The sequence below is a fragment of the Amblyomma mixtum genome, chromosome 3 (assembly GCF_055824585.1).
Source record: "Amblyomma mixtum isolate Tamu chromosome 3, ASM5582458v1, whole genome shotgun sequence".
Taxonomy (NCBI): domain Eukaryota; kingdom Metazoa; phylum Arthropoda; class Arachnida; order Ixodida; family Ixodidae; genus Amblyomma; species Amblyomma mixtum.
In genome coordinates, this window is record NC_143014.1 from 69,778,672 (window position 1) to 69,796,618 (window position 17,947).

At 45.8% G+C, this 17,947-nt stretch overlaps 1 protein-coding gene across 1 annotated transcript in view; it reads left to right on the forward strand.

Moving 5' to 3' along the window:
- The first annotated feature begins 2,527 nt into the window (after positions 1–2,527).
- LOC149350533 (uncharacterized) overlaps positions 2,528–17,947 on the forward strand; it is a 189,202-nt gene continuing 173,782 nt past the window's right edge. Inside the window, exon 1 of the mRNA XM_089579575.1 lies at positions 2,528–2,832. The gene's annotated coding sequence lies outside the window, so the exon portion shown is untranslated. The remainder of the gene's footprint in view (positions 2,833–17,947) is intronic.

Here is a 17,947-nt window from a genome sequence, read left to right on the forward strand (position 1 = left end):
TAACAGCTTCTAGTTGTCGCCAACCCAAGAGCAATTGATGATGTTTTGTATTCGTTTGTATTTTTGTACATTTTTTACAGTGTTAAATATAAATTCACTTATATTTCGAATAATAAAACCAAGTAAGTCTTCCACACATCTCAAGCATTGCGCTTTTTGGTTTATGTTCAACGAGCAGCAAGTGCTTCTTTCACATTTATGCTGAGAAATTCAAGCGAAAAAAGAAATTTCTGGACCCAATAACTGTTGATTGTAAGGTTGATGCGTACATTACTATGATATTTGTTTAGACATTCCAGGCGGAAATTAATTGACAGTGCGTCTATGAGGACAGCGCAATCTTTAGAAATGTTATTAAATCTCTGTTTTTCACAGTTTTTTTAATGATAACGCAAATTTATATCAAATATTATGTGTACATATGATTTATGCTTGCTATTATTAGTTATTGAACCTTATCCTTCACCGTACGATTTGCATGTTCAATATAGGCAAGTTTTGAGAATTTTTACATTAAATCTTCAGCAATACTACACAATGTTAATTTACTCAGGGTAGAAATATTAGTTAAAGGTTTGAATGGAAAGAGAGAAGGCCACCATCATTGTTTCAAAATGCCTTAAGTTAGTGTAATTTGCCCTTCCAAGTTATGAAAGCAGCGTAAAGGCTTTAAACTCTCTGACGTATGAACACATGACAAGCAAGTTGCATGCTAGGGAGATTTTGCTATTAGCCGTTGCCGTGATGTCCGGTGGTACACAGAGCTGTAGATACTGCCGGCGAGGTTAATCTGCCTCCAAATTTACACTTTCCCGTTGACCAATATACAGCCTGTCGCCTTCGACTGCACGGAACAATTCAAAGAATACAAGGCCATCACAATACAGAGCGAGCTCAACAATGCACGCGCTCTCCGCATCGAAAGTAATCCGTAACCCTCCGTCCCATAATCTTACGGCCCACGCGAGCACCGCAGACAAGTGCACAAATTAAGAACAGCCATTCTTAAGGTGTTGTGGAGGCTGACTACGGCTTTGGCTCAGTTCCTTGCAAACTTTGCGCGCAAAGAGGACGTTATTGTACGCGGTGCGTTAATTCACACACTCCATATCCAACACATACAGGACCTCCTAGAATAGCATTCGTGCCTCCATTGTGCGGACTGCTTACCCAGTGCACGCATGATCTGGGAGCGTCCCCACACGGCACTGCTGTCTACCTTCTATATGGAGTTTCTTGAAAACCTGTGGCACGCCTCTTGAAGACTGGTCCACATTATGAAAAAGAGTTAAGCATTAATTACTGCCACTTATTATCGAACAAGCTGATGGCATGCCAGGAAGTCGTCCGACTGTTCTTTCTCTCTCTGTGAAATGTTTCCAAGATTTTTCGCGTTATAACTTAGTACTTTACAGAAGTTTAACATTATGGCGTTAAACATAAAAGCGGTCTCATTGGAACTTATTTGGCTACAGATTTCATGAATAATTTACGTCGACCACGCTAATAAGACACATGATATATGTATATGTATGGCTGTCGTCGAGGATGCACAAAATAAACACGGAAACTATTGTTAGGGACGTGAAGTTCGAAGAAAAGAAGGTCTAATGAGTCCACGGACACATGGAAAAGCAGTGTGTTCAAGAAATTTGCTTAGAACAACTTGTGTGCTTCCGTCTGAATAAAGAATCATTTTTGCTTCGGGCAATCGTACAAATCACAAAAATGAGGAAAATAAAACGATAAAGCTTGTTTCGTTACAGGGTTGAATAACGACTCATTCATTCCGCAACAGTGATTTGACACGAAGCTTTAGAGGCACAGATAGTATGCCGGCAAATACAAAAATAGATTGCGCGAAAAGGAGGCACGTTCACATGTCGGGCGAGGAACGCGTGCCAGATGCCGCCGACGCACGGCAGCACGTGCGTTTAAGCATTGCGCGCCTGAGCAGAAGGGCTTTTCGCCGCTTTCACGGAGCGCCGGGGTGCGTGCACGCGGGCACACTTTGTCGGCCGCTCGCGTAGATGTGTCCTAGAAAGTTGTAGGCCGAGGGGGAATCTTTTTTTTTTTTATATTCAGCTCCATCAAGGTTTTTATTTCGGACCAACCCTGAACTTCTTCCTATTGTAAATTTCCTTTATTTACGAAATTTCCGCAAGCCACGGATAATGATTAAAAACACCGTCTTTACAAAAACATACCAGCACTGAAATTAAAAGTGCTCGCGCATCTTTTTCCGTGGTGCTGAGGCACATTGGTCCGCAATGTGGTGGCAGCGGGGCGCCCGGTGTCAGCGCGCCAGGTGCTGTGCGGGTGGCAGCCGCGCCGGTGCCACCGCGGCCCAGAGTGCCTTGGAAGGAGAGGGGGAAGAAGAGGAGGAGGAGGCGAGCGCCTGAATGAGAGAGAGCGCCAGCACGCATGCGTTGGAGAAGCGCGGAGCGAGGAGTCTCACTGCCTCCGATTGTTCAATACGAGTTTTTTCCTGGCGAGCCGCCTTCTGATTGGACCTTCTCCCGCGGAGTGCGCGTGAGGCCCCCGAGCGCGATAAACACGGGGCCCGAGGATGCAGTCGCTCCTGCGCCCGGCGCCGAGGGGCCACGTTGACTGCGAGTAGCGCGCACCGAGCCGGCTGCTGGCCTCGCATCTCGCTCCCGCAGCTCGAGTCGACGACGTCCTGTCATCGCCACAGAGAGCCCCACCGGCGTCCCTATCGCGGCCACAGCATTGCCGGCCGCCGACAGCCCAGCGCACGTTCTCGGCCGCCTGCTCACTTCGCCGGTCGTCCAGAGAGGGAGCCACTTTTCCCGGCCGACTTCGCCGCAGATAGTAAGTGGGTCACTGGGGCCCTTTCGCTGCTGCTGGTGTCGCGGCGTGGTCCGCAGCCCGCACCGGCCGCGCGCGCGGGGTTCCACAGCATGCTATCCCAGCGCGTGCTGCGCTCGCGCCGCTCAATAGGTCTGACGAAGCGTGACAATTAACTGCCGCCGCGGTTAGCGTCGGCAAACATTGAGAAAACCGCAAAGCTTTTTTGTGTACCCAGCGGTCGCGGCAGGCATGTCGCGAACAAAAAGTGTGTGGGTTAAGTAAAGCTCTAATTTTCGATCTCGGCTGATGAGTGAGTTAATATTACTTAACTGTGCACATTTACAACGAAAAAAACTGTTATTTTTACGTACGACGTTTCTGTTGCACTGCGTCTGCACTGAAAATGATGAGATCTCATTACGTTCCTTCCTTACTGATCGTTACTGTGTGTCTGTGGAAGTCCAGATAAGCTGCGCCGGCCGTCTGAACTGTTCACGTCAAGAAACTTGAAATGCAGGGTATGAAAAGCAAAAAAAAAGTGTCGAAAGAGAACAGAAGCTTCCCGAGTGTAGATCTCAGCGCACAGAGAAGATCGTCGTGGAGAACAGCGTGACAGGCTGACAAGCTCCATGTTGTCACTGCCATCGACGGTGACACGAACTCCAACAAAGGAAGACAGACATTGCCATTAGACTGTCAGCAATGCGCAGCAAGCTCAGTTGAAAGGTTTGCGCATTGCCTAGAATGTTAGTTTTCCTCTCATCGACAGACATTTACTGTCTTTGTGCTCTGTAACAAAGCCTCGTGTAGGCTACCCAAACAAAACTGTACAGTTATTGGTGCTTGTAGCGCTGAATACTGAACATTAGGCGCAGTAGAAGCAACACACATCGCCCGTTGTGTCGTGTGTTTTGCCTATTTACATCGGTGTATTGTATTTAGCGCTGTTTCCATCGTTAGGTATGTGCCAAGGAGCAAGACTCGGCCCCTGTATTCAACACTGCAGATGTTGGATTATTCAAGCAATTTCACTGAAGCGCCGTTGTGAACCTAATAAAACCTCAGACCTAAGTAATCCAATCTTAGCTTAAAATGTGCGCGAATGAGCGGCGCGCAAAGACCTATTAAGAATACATTGTAGCTTTCGCATCCGATAACATTTGCTATTAAGGCCTAATTTTGTAGACCAAATAAAAACAAAAACTGCGTGTTTTGAAGTGCGCTGACCTTCACATGTTTTTTTAAAGAAACAGTCGGAAAGAGGCAGCCGTGGATGGTAAAATTCTTGCCACGCGTTGCCGCTGACTCGTGACCGAGCCTTCGGCGGAAACAAAGGAGGTAGCTTACAAGTTAGGCATCCCATCTATCCTTGCACAGCAGTTCTGTTTCCTTCATTTTCCAGCTTGCTCCTTTCGTAGCTTGTAACATTGGCACGTCATTAGTCTAGTTAATTGGTAGCGCACAGGAAGCAGTTTTGCCAGCAACACAGTCGCCTAAAGGGAAAGAACATCAGTAGAAGCGATACGTGCACGAACGAGAGGCGCGCTGTTCGTGCTGTATTGCTGCCAAAGTGGGGGTCCGTGGCCTTGCCAAGCTATCAAACGGACAGCTTTTACTCCGGACCCTCCCATAATTTGTGCCGTGATGGCAAATAAATTGAATGGAAAGGGAACGGCGGTAAAAAAAAAGTTATCAGTCCAAAAGAGCTACTACTAGGGCTAGTTGGAAATACATACTTGAAGGAATTGGTGAGCGCTGGTCAGTCCAGTAGCTTTTTAGGCCGGAGCTACCATGGGAAGATCCCGGAGGGTGGCTAGCAGCGTAACACGTCACCAACCCTCGGCGGTCGGCAGCTGGCGGTTGAAACATGCCACCTGCCTGGTGGCGTGTGACAGGTGGCGTGTTGGCAGGTAGTAGCAGAGCAAAACGCCACCTGCGGCGGCGAGAGCAGAGGAAATGACATCCGGAAGTTGGCTTCCACGGCAAGATCCCGGAAGATGGCTACCAGCGTAACACGCCACCTGCCAGCGGTGGCAGGTGGCGTGTGAAGAGCTGCGCTCAAATTTCGCATCATCGACGATCTTAATCATCTGGCAATTTTTGAGAGCACAAAAGGGGAGATGAAGGAACACCGGGGTGAATGCCGTTGCCCGCTTACTGTTCACGGCATAACCTTCAACTTCGATTCAGGTGAGTGCATGAACATTGTGTGCGCATGACGTCCCTTTCAAGACTCCAGCGACATGCAAACAGGCGCTGACATGGAATCCGACAGAACGTAATTTCATGTCAGCGTTAAACTGATGTCGCATTTACTCTACCTTAGATGTGTCGTCGTTACTTCAGCCGTTACGAGAATTGCGCCATTAGTGCGAGGCGAATATAAATATACAAAGAGAGATTCACAGTCAAGCGGCTTCAGAAGGGCTGGATGCTGTCCTTTAACTCCTTGCTGCTTGCGCCATTTGCGTTGGCTTTTCTCATGAGGGCACCGAGTGTCAAAGTGCCGACCTCCTTAACCGCCCTCGGGCGATGAACGGCCGCCGGGCACTTCAGAGCTGCCCACGAAATTACGACCGCATAGCGTATAGTTCGCGGAACTTGCTCAACCATTCCGCGAAGAGCCCGCCCGCAATAAGCGAAATCTTGTTGCAGTTTCTGCTCAGCCAGCTAGGCCATTCATCGCCTCGCGCGCCCCATGAGGCCGTTGCGCGGGAGGCCCTCATCTTATTCTGCTCTGATGAAAAGACCAGCAGCTGCCGGGAAGCGCGGGAATTGATTATTAATTTCGCTGCTTCTTAACGCAAGCAGCCTGCACGCCTCCAGACCCCAATTGAAGCGCCTAGCTGCGCCACATCGCAGCTGGTCCTGTTCAACAATGCCGCCCGCAGATTAGGCCCATCATAAAATTGTTTTTACAAAGTTTTCCGAAAAGGTGTGAGATGGCTTTTAAGAAGAGGGACGCGCCAGTATGTTGTACTCTGTCTCAACAGGAGAAAATGATAAGTTCGGAGTATTGCATGATTTCCATCAGGGGATTCACTTAGTTTAATTGGCTTTTCGAGTTAACAATTCTGTTGTTTAATGCACGTTGCTAGACGAGTTGGTGATTAAATATTCTTGGCAAAAAAAGCAGCGCAACTTCGCAGACAAGAGGTGAAGCAGAAACTCATGCATCGCTCTATGTGCTTCTTATTCGCTCTTGTTTCCTTAGTTCGTTGCTAGTTTGCCTAATTATCTTAGCGTATTTAAGTTAAATCATCAATTAGGCCGCTCGAGCTTTCTCGCAAATGCAATAGAATAGTTTTCTTGTAGATGCGCACATCTCACACATTACAGCTGCACTACGCTTAAATACAAAAGCGATCACATCTCAATTGTTGACATTGGTTACGCCAAATTACTCCTAGAATAATCAGACAATTAAGGGGCGGAAGGAGTATGATCTTGTATGCCATTTTTTTATCGCTCTGAAGCGTGCGTGCTGCTTTAACCCTGAAAACAAACGCACCAAAAGCATACGCGAGTCATAAATTTAAATCCTTCACTGAATGATTTCTCTTTCGATTCCCGGAGACCAGCGGACGATGCCACTTCGCGCCAGTATAAACCAATTTTTTTTTTTCGCCTACGATCACAAAAGCGACAGAAGTACAACGCGCAGGAGACTTGCCTGTCTTTGCTGGGCCAGGAAAAACTCGACGGCAGAGAATATAAAATATTTGATTTATGAGGGAGTGACGCTCCTCGTGTTGAAATCTTGAGCAGGGAAGCTATTCGCTAGTAGAAATAGTTATAGTTGCAATCTCGCGGTCCCCGTCTTTTACTACCCGAACGCGAAAAAAGACTGATTCGCAAGAAAAGCTCGCTTTTCCTTTACAAATCCTGCGCATGGATGAGATTAGGCAGTGAAATCTGTTAGCCGCAGTCTTCTCGCTCGGCCTATTCACAAAATAACAAAGGTCTGATTTCGCTTGCGGCAAGGAGTGACAGTATGCGGCATGCGCAGAGCGTTACGTCGAGCACATTAGCGCAGTGCGTCGTAGCATGCGGCCGGCTGCGTCGAACTTGGCGGTTTACGTGCCGTCGGCGATGGATTGAACTTTATTCGTTGGAGACGCAGTAAGCAAGCACTGCCATGACGGTGGCATTTGACAGGTTCTGCTGCCTCATTGCACTACTGGACGAGCGCAACGAAGAAAAAAAAGGGGGAAAGGGGGGGGGGGGGGGGGGGCGTTTTGCGACAGGTGGTTCTCTTTTTGTGCACTTTGTAGTGCCGAGCCAGATGCTTTTATTCGGGGGACGAACACTCGAGAGCTAGGACAGAAAGGCGCGCTTGACACATCGTGGTCGCCATTTTGGGGGACCCGGCGTTTTAGCGCCATCGAGGCAACAGTACACGGCGCTTTCGCTGCTTCCTACCTGACTTACGAAAAATGTCTGTTAATCAGACATCGTTTGTCACTGTCGGTAAAGAGATGAGCGCGAGTACAACTTGGACAACACCCGCCTTTCTCTTATAACCATTTATGCCAGCCTTTACCACCTCTTCCTGCTATGACCACAAGATGATAAGTAATCAGACAGCTCAGATGAAAGTCATTCTAAACCACCAGTTATTGCGCGTTAGTGTGTCTATTTATCGGACATCACCGCTCGAGTGGAGTAGTTCGAATACCTGTTTCACGTGAATGCCTTCTTTCATTGAATTCGTTAAAACAAACACACAAAAAATTAGTAATGTTTTCAACTCATACATACAGGATGAAATTGCTGTACCTAGAAATCGCTCGCTAAGCAATTCCCGGCATCTAAATATAATGCTGGCATTTTCGAAAAATCGGAATAACAAAACTTTAGTCTTAAGTGCGATGCAGTTGCAGTGTTGTAAATTGTGAGGTTTATCGTCCCGAAGTGATGACATTTATTTATTTAAACACACTGCAGCCCTACTGGGCCATTGCAGGGGTGGGTGTGAACAAAACAATGTAGAGAAACAAGGAACACAACAATGGCAAACAGTCAAGACAATATGAGTAGAATGCAAGAAAAATATGGCTATGGGGACGCCGTAGTGGAGCGCTCCGCATTAATTTAGACCACCTGGGGTTCTTTAACGTGTGCTGCCACCGCACATCACAGGGGGGTTTCTGCATTTCTCCACCGAAATACGGCCGCCGCAGCCGGTATCGAGTCCGCTATCTTGGGAACAGCAGCCGAAAGACAGTCAGTGAGCCACCGCGGCGGGTCAATGCAGTTCCGTTTCCGAGTTATTGATTCCGCAGTTTTTATCAATTGGTTTGTTAGGTACCATAACATAACGAAATATTCGTACTTTTACAGCATCAGTACTCACGAGTGACGAAGTTCCGGTGTGGGGAAGAGGTGATGTGGTGGCGTAGATCGCTGAGCAAGATGAAGTACAACGCGTAGTCGTGTGAGGAAATGCGGTTAGTAATTCTGCTCGCTTATTAAACGCAAAGTTGCGTAAATTAAAATACCAACATGCTTTTATTACATATTGTCAACATGCAGTTGGACCTCGTTACAACAAAGTCTACGGGGCCCCGCCGATTCTTTATTATATCCCTTGCTTCGTTATACCGGTGCGCGACCTTGGTTGCCCCTGTCGGATGCCAGCAGGCCTGCAGGCTTCAGTTTGTAATAGCGATTACAATGTGTGTCGGCGATTAGTGTGTCGTCAACGTGCGTTGCGAGAGCCTTCAACGCACGCACCGAGCGCCCATCCCTTGGCCGAATATACGTGCAGTCGGCATCAATTTGTAGGTCAGGACTTTAGGGCAAACATACTTGGAGAAAGTGCTCTACCGCAGTTTATATAAGCAAGAAAACCGAACAAAATGCATGGGATTAGTTGCTTCTTTCGTCATTGTAATCTTCGCCGCCACTTTTTTGAGAGAATGACGGATGGCCTTACGAGAAGAAAAAAAAAATATATTTATATTCGTCGCTCGGCAGGAAAGCGATCACCTTGAAATTGACATCGACCGGACATGTCAGCCTTGCTGACGCGCATCCGTGTCTTCCGCAGCTCGCAGCGTATACAGAGCCTAACAATGGGTCTTGTGAGGAATAATGTCGTATATAACTGGCAGTAGACCTGTTTAGAGTATTCAGCTCCGTTTTCTAGTTGCTGAAGCCGATACGGGCCGCTGTAAAACAGGGCGCGCAGCGGCGATTTCTTCTCGAGTACCTGTTTTGGTTATCTTCGTCGCGCAGCTGGCGAGCACGCGTGCCACAACACTTCTCAGCGTGATACATTAATGATGGCCGCCTTCTGGGAAACGGAAATTGTTCAACGCCTTCTTTTTTTTTCGCCGATTGGCACTGCGAAACCAGTGTGACCTCAATATCGTCAAGCACACCAAGCGCCATGCCATACGGCTTTAACCATGCCTCCATGCGGCAAAAACGGAAACTAAACTGCGCACCAGAGAAGCAGAGAGCGCTCGCAGTGGGCCGTGTGCAGAGAGGAGCTTGGAGAACGGAGTAACTGCAGTTTTGCCACATCGAATCGGCACGAAAGTGCGGGGCACCGTTACAAATTGAGGAACTCAGCGCGAAATGACCAGATGAATTCACTGGGGGTTCGTTATATCCCGTTTTAGGCAAATTTCACTTCGTAAAAACGAGATATCAGATACATAGGCTTCTATGAAAACTTCCAATGGGAATGGCTATTCATTCGTAACATCCATTGTTTCGTTATACTATGTTTAGGTATAGTGAGGTACCGCTGCGAGAAGAAATCATTGTCTGCAGTAGCCGGTCTAGCCACCACGTGAAAATTGAGATCAACTGTGTAGAGTGAACGAACCGTCGTCGGCTTTGTTGCACGAAGCAGCGGCAACATTTACGGGTCAGTCTAGACCTCAAAACAATTTCGAGCTGAACTTGGAATTGGCGCATCGAAATGTCATGTAACTTGATTTACACGAAACTGTGCCGAGACCAGAAAGCGACAGCGAGAGCTACAAACGACCTCCGAAGCACGCCGCTCGCGCGCTTCTTGCGTTGCAAGCTGTAACGCAAGGAGGAGTAGCAGAGCCCCAAAACCTTATCCTATAAAACGCACAACTGAAACGTTTACCACCGGGAGGTTATCCGCAAGAAAAGTATACTGCAAACATATAAACACTGGAACAATTCGAATACTCACCCGCTCGGGCTAGCTCACCGCTTCGAGAGGTCCTAAAGTGCACAAGAAATACGGAAATATTCTTACGCGATTGAACACATACGTCAGCAATACAGCAGCCTGCGGGTACTTGCGAGCAAGTTTTATAATGATTTGGACTCCAGAAGTCAAGCCTGCTCCACTTTATCGTGTTACGCAACCATCGTAGACTCATCTCCTGCGTGGTGCTTGTTCTTAAATGAAGCAGTTCATGCTACCCACAAGGCTAACTCTAGCACGTTTTTGTTGGGCTAGTGCTCAATTTACCGAAAATTTGTACAGCACGCCAAGCTTGTCTAAAGCGCGCGAATGGCGCGTTAAAAGAAAAAGGTATGTAACCATGTAATCTTTGCTTCAGAGTCCGAAACACGATGCTTGTGTCTGTGCCACATATTCGTCTATGTGGCTGCGCCTACGTGAGCACCGTCCTTGTAACCCATGCATACTACGGTCAGCATTTTGCTTTTCCAGTCAAGTGCGTGGCCGACGCGTGTTACTCTTGCGTAATTTTGCAAAATATGACGCCTCAGTGTCTGTTAGCCGACCAGAAGACATTGCTGAGGAGCGCCGTTTTCTGCAGCGCTTTGCTTTTGGATCAGTTTTCTTGTCGGCAGAAACAACGTCTCTTTGGATCACTTCACACGGCGCCTGCACAAAACCAAACCTGAAAAGACGTTTTTTTTTTATTCCTAGTATTTTGTTCCTGACCTCGCGGCAGATTTCCTTTTTTTTTCTGCACTACACGTATAAAATGCGATTTTTTTTTTATGGCACGCAGCAAATGTGCTCATTTTTTGCCCCTAAGGTCGTGCAATAATGTTTTTCGCAGGTTGTAAAATTTCTAAACAGCATACGGATTTCAAAAACTCGGAACTCGCCACGACATGACGTGATCAGTAAGCCCTGCTATTTAGAGGCATTTTACATGAGAGACACCGTCGTCACAGTCACCGGTAGAGTCCTTCAATTACCCTTCCCTCCACCGCAGGGGAAAATGCACTAGCACAACTGAACGACTGGCTATTGCTGAACGAAACATTTACCTACTTTAACCATTCATGGCTCACTCTATACACTTCTGAAGAGTCGCGCATATTGGACTTGGGTGCCTAAGCAGCGTTAGTACATTGAAAAGAGAGAGCAATGTGGGCTTATTTAGGCCGTGCTGAAACTGGTTTTATGGTGCGGGATTTAAAGGAAACGAACGCACGGAACAAGTAGCAACTAAGGTTGTGGGAATTTTCCATGACTACAGCGCAACGAACGGGACAAGAAGAAGGACACAGGCAGAGACACAACACAGCGCTTCGAAATTCACGAATATAGGATCGAGTATCCTCCTATTCGATTCGCTGAACGGATCAAACAGTGAATGTTCAAAATTACTCAAAACAAATCGGATCTATTTTCAAGACTTCGAATAGTTTTGGAAAAATTGACATGAATTGCGAACAAAACACGCCGTAGTTATCGTGCACGTCTTTTACGAAAACGAGGCCCACTCCAGTGCCGTACAGCATGCTGCCGCGGTCCATTCATGCGGCAGCGTTCGCAATGCTTTTACATGGCCTTCAAGACTAGGGGCTCGCCACGGCTTAGAAAAGTTCTCCTTTGATCTCCTGTCTCGGAGGCCATGGTTCGTACGTAGCACTCGCCCATCTTATGTAGTGACATGTCGTGCTAGTTAATTTGCTGTTAGTATCAGTATCAAAAGATAATTTTCCTGTAGTTGTGACGTGACGGACATAGACTTGAAATACTGACTTTGTGTTGCGTAACCCCTAGTGTAGATCAGTGTGGCATATTTTGATAGCTACAACTATTACTCCTTACTGTATAGCACCGCATCACAGCGTCGCCGGTAACGCCTCGCTGTTTCGTACGATTCAACTTTTTTCTACGAACATTCTTCAAAGTAGCGATTATTCATAAAAATAATCAATTAGAAATTGATTCGGGTTTGAAAAAGTGCTATTCGCACACCTCGATTAGAAACATGTCGGCCCTATACCTCCTTTTCTTACAAATTGCCAAGAGGTCACGTAATGCTGTAGCAAAGTCAGAAGCGGATTGCAGGAATCAATGTCTTGGAGCAGAAAAATTACTTTGTTAATTTTGTCGATAACTGAGTGTAGTGCACCTAAGATCAATTCGGGGTAAACATAATAAAGACCACTTCCACTGTTATCAAGGTTTACGGCCCTGCGGACCTTATTACCTAGGGTTATTCAAGACCTAATCCGAACTTGATGGATGTCTCACTAACTACGTTGAACAGAAAGGATCAAAATTTTAAAGATTCTATAATCAAGCGGCTATTTATCATGCTATAGTCGGCGTGACAACGTTTCTGAGTAGTTGGCTGCGTGTGACACAGTCAGCCTTTCCATTTTTGTCTCTCATCGTTTCCTTAGATGGGTAATAACGTTTTCTTTAAGAATTTTTTGACTGCCATCAGCCCTCTTTTTTTTTTTTTTTTGAAAAGAGGCTGAAGAACCTTTCAACGCTTTTTTTACAGTCATAATCTGCAACAGAGTGTTACTGTCTCCTTTCTTTTTACATTTTTATTTCGTAGGAATTATCACTAATGCTACACTAATAGCATCGAGCCGTGGTAACAAGCGCGATATTCTGCTGGCTATGTTCAAATAGCCACTGGCGAAGTTTTTGTCCATCACTCTGCGTAAAAACATCATTTGGGGTAGTTCCGTCCATTATATTCAAAATTTTTATTCCGACGCACAGCGTTTCAATTCTTCTTAAGCGTTAGAAATCACTGAAAGGTCACTGAAAAAAAAAAAAAATCACCGACAGCTTCACAAGCTATTAGCTTATCTTGGTTAGGTCAACGCACTGCTGCAGTTTATCCCGCAACCACTTTTCCCGCAATCTGTCTTTTTTTTTTTCACGGCGTACATTGCTGCAATTCAATTTGTAATAAAACCTCGAGTTCTTTCATTTTAATTTGCTCAACGCCCATTCTAAAGCCTAGCAGACACCAGAAGTTCGTGGTAATTAGCGCGTGCGTATGTCTAGCTCGTCCTTGCCCTCTGCAGTAGCCGCCTTACGGACGACGTACCAATTAGTCCCGCCCTCTGCACTGTTATTGCTCTGCCCTGTTCCTTACGAGCTTTCTTCTGCGTGAGCATGACCGTTAATTAAGGCCCCATAGAAAGACCGAAGATATAAGGCGGAATCCGTGCCATGCGATACTGTGTTTTAAATCTGCAGCAAAATTCAAAACATCGAACTTCTTTCTGCTCCAGCCATTCTTACTATGAAAAAAAAAAAAGAAACAAGCAACAACGCAAGGCGAAAAGTGCACAGAGGCTGCGCTCTTTGCTGACTTTGTTAATACTAAAAGTCTGCGCTCGCTCGGGTACCGAATATTTCACTCCGGCAGGGATTAGCGTTAATAAGGTATTGAAATTGCGTATTGATAAATATTAAAAAAGCGGAGAAGCCACTTTCGCGATTAATCTGTGATACGCAGCCTGGAAACCTTCGGTATCTACAGCGACTTTAGAAGAAAATAGCAGGTCAAACAGACGAAGTCTTAATGTGCTTGCTCAAGCTTCCCGCGTTTGATGTTTCTTTTGCACGCTGTTGCGTGATAATTTTTAATACTGGTCATTCCGCGTGAAAGAACAACCAATCAATACTGGCGTTAATGGTGCTCATGCATACCACGAAATTATTAGTGCAGGAAACTGGAGAAGGAAACACTGCACTAAGTTGTTTTTCTATGTAGCTACAGCGTACGAGCTTGGTGCCGTTCGGTAAATAGCATAATTCGTTAACTATTACTTCGGCGGGTAGCCTTGGCATTGATTGACTCGATGAGCAGCTAAAAAGGGCGGCTCGTCTCCGAAATTTTATAGCGTTGATATTACAACAACGGTTCATGCTGTGAAAAAAAAAAAAGGAAGCAAACATCTGGAGAGCTATGGTTATGTTGGTATACACCTGGACGCCTACCGTTGTTCCCATTCTTTTACATCTTTGCGTCAAAAGCTCTTCCTTCCTTTTCCCTCTTTTCTCAAGGTTGGTCTAAATTCAGCGCTTTCTCGTGCCATGCTCAAAGGTTCTCGTACATTTTTAAGCGTCTGTTTAAGGACTCGCAGTTACCTTGTATCTTCTCATTTTTTTTCTCGTGTTTTTACAAATTAGTCACTTTGAAGGAAAATAATTGACATTTTATGCCGGCTTTTAAGAGTTACTGCAGTGAGCAGCATTTTTCCACTGACATGCTAGCAATGGTACAGCGCTCCCGAAGAGCTCGTCAGTGCTTTTAAATGCGTCGTCATTAAGAGACGTATAGTACTGACAGAACTGCAGGTGTCATTCTGGCAGCCATGTGAAATATAACGCTACATGAGAAAGTCTGGGAATTTTTTTTCTTCTTCTAACACTTTGCCCTCTGTCTATATTAAAAATGTCCCATGGCGCGACGTTATCTCCGAGATTTTTTTTATTAATAGTGCACACAGTAAGACACCTGCATTTTACACCACACGCGCAAGTGAGCAGGTGAAGCAGACTTGCCAACTACACTAGTTTTCATCTCGATTGTGGTACTGAGTACAAAACTTTTGACAGCACCGTTGCGATGTTGAGGGGTATATTTGTTATGCGTCATCTACATATTAGTTCTCACCGTGGCTGCTGAATGCCATATTCAAGGAGCACTGATTTTTAACCACGTTCTATTTATGTCAATAAGAAAATTGGACTATACTTCATCTCACAAGTCGTTTGAAGTACTGTGAAAGGTAGAGCTCTCTCGTCTAATCAGTGCCAACGAAGACAACAAATAGCGCCTCAAATATTTGAGCTGTGCTGTGACTATTTTTCAAACAATTTTGCAGTATTTGAAAATGTAGTTAGAAATGGTGGCTCTGACAGCGAGCGTTTCCTTCGCTGTTTAAATTAGCAGAGAAAGACCGCACGAACACAGCACTGCGGAGGCCTGCTGCGGAGTGGTGCGCCATCATTCGTAAACATGGTGTCCGCCATGTCAGCCAGTATCCTTCACGTAGCAGCTGTACACTGGGGCTCTTTCCTTCCCAGAGATGGAGCCACCAGTCGCGGCGGTGAGGGGCGAGGAGGTACACGTCTTGCAGCGCACGCCGATTTGATTGGCTGAGATCGCCGTAGCCATTACAGCGCTGTAAACGACTTGTGAGAAGGAGTATGGAGATGGAGGAGTATCTGAAATGGAGTACAGGCTACATATTTGTTTTATGAAAAAAAAAAGAGTTCTTCTGTCACCGTAAATGACATGCGCCGAAATGCGAAAACGAAATCCCAGAACTCTGAAGTATACTTTTTTGTGTGTCTCTCACGGCCCGTCATGATATGGCGTTACAGCGTTACTCGTTGCAGGCAACCAGTGTTTTTCAAGTCTCTTCGTGCTGTTCATACACATAACCGTTTTTCTTCAACCCTTGCAAATAATTTAAGTTGTACCAGGACATTGCAGAATGAAATCCGATTCCTACACTAAAAAAAATGCCTATTAATAATATGAAAGGATGGTTGCGCATTGTGAAGCCAAATCTCCTACCCACGTCTTGTGCTTCTGTTTTAAAAGCCAAGCGTAGTGAGCAACAAGAACCAAAATTGTATCGTTACGGCTGTCCTATTCTCACTATTCGCAGATAGCGTGGCGTGCTTATCTTCAACGAAACTGCAAATTGCAACTGCGTAAAAATATTTTGCGAACCCGCGAAGGTGTTGCTGTCGATCCTCTACCTCTCTTTCTTTTACCGGCCCACGTTGCATGGGTGAACAGCAAAAGACAGCTGCATCGTAGTACGTCACGCGGGACGTAGAATTCGTTATAAGCAGGTTCGACACTGTAAGGCGCGACAGCAACGCAAGGTCGCAGTGACCGACGAGGTAGCCCTGCGTGACGGCCTATTGGTCTAAACCTTCACTGTCCGGTGTAGCTGGTCTACGTAGGACGTGTCGGTAATCATTGCCTGGATGAGCAGCACAATCATTATGATGAGAAGCTACGTCTGGGCTATCATAGCGCAAGGCAGTTTGTTTGTGCGGTCAAAGGTGCAGAACAATGCTGTTCCAGGCGTTGGATTCTTGTCTCAAGCGGAAGTTTGCAAACATTTCGCCTGTGCCGCAGTGAAAATTTTTAAAATGGAGGATCATCAACACAGTTTTCTAAAACACATCCGTGAGAAGAAGTCAAGCTGAAATACAGCGAAATATTTGAATGTTAATCACTGCGCCAAGCTCAGCTATGCAGAAAGAAAATTGATCACGCCTTTGGCCTCCATCAGAACATCAGAACACACTGAGAGTAGAAAGAAAAAAAAGTAGAATACAAGAGTAATGCACTCAACCAGCGAAGTTGTTCACGCATTTCGGTAAGCTGTGACGCCTTGCAACTTATGCGCGGACAAAAGCGGCCCGAAATGGGCCTGGTACGGTGGCGAGCAGCATGCGGCGCGCTAATCCAAAAAAGAAAACTGGAGAGCGATCACCCATTGCGTAACAGGCACTATTTTGGTATCAGATATCAAACGTTATTCGTGTCGTTCTTTTCGCTTACTACGCCCCGGTGAACAATGCGGTAGCGCAGGCGAACGTTTTGCTTCCTGATATTTCACTTTTTCCGTTGGTGCTCCAGTAATGCTTTTTCTTACGCAAGCCATATAAGCGGTGCAGAGTGAATTATTTGGCCCGCGTTACATCTGACCGTTGTAAACTAAAGTTGCAAGGCTAAAGTTCTGCAGTTTTGTTTTTTCGGGTTAGTCGGTAGGAAATATCAGCGGAAGCTCCAACGCCTTTCTTAAGCGACTTAACCAGCAGCTGCTGTGCCCCATAGTAGCGCTAATTCCATGATTATGCAGAGTGAGAGTGCATGAAGTCAAAAACAAATTGCCTCTTCCCGAACCACATATATATACAGTGGGCTCAGTGATAGGTCTAGCTTTTCACTTTATCACTTATTTCTGTCTCGACGCCGCAATAGCCAGACGACCTTCCTAATGCATAAACTTACATTCTAAAGGCGCTATTTACCGCTGTCCGGTGAGTCTACAGTTTCGAAACGCCTGTAGTCGCGGGCCTTGCCTTTTGCAAATGCGTCGCGGTTCTTTTGAGTACTGCAGACGCGAAAGGAACGTATCCATGAAAGCAAGCGCATTGTGCACAGAACACAATACGACCTTGTTCAGTTCCATGAGTACCATCTTGAAGATCAAAGACAAACAGCGACATGAGCTCTTGCGAAACGTTTAGCCCAACATACCGTGGTTGTTTTTGTCTTCTACTTTCTAATCAATTACTTTTCAGGCGTACTATGACTGCGCTATCAATTTCCCATTCATTAACACCACGAATTGAAAGAACTTTTCAATGCTTTCTTTAGTCTCGGTGTTGCTGGCTTCCTTTATATGCCGTAATATAAAATCGCAAGCACTGAATTATCAGTCACAAAAAAGCAGGCTCCCTCGTGCAGCATGGGCAGTCCAAGTTTGCGAAGAGATCTTGTTTCAGGATACCGTTGTCAAAATGTGAGGAATATCTAAGGTTTCTTCGTTTCAGGCAGTAACTGTCGATACACAGGCTCTAACAAATTCTGAAGCAAACGACGTTATGCCACCACATCAAGTGTATTAGCTAATTTTTTTGCTGAACGGCAAACCAGAATACCTTAATGTTTTATTTTCTTTGCTGTTTGGTCTATTTACTTTTAAATAATCGCATAAAATTTTCTATTTTCCCAGGCCTGCCGTTTTCAGGCCTTAGACAATAATGGTACATTTAGAAGCTAATAAGTAGCTAATCGTGATGAAAAGCCTTCTGACAGAGTGAAAAATTGCAATAAATGTAGCCGCTTTTTCGAAACCGAGCAGAGCAGAAAAGGCAAATGCAAACAGCAATAAACCTAACGCGGCTATACGTCTGCTGTAG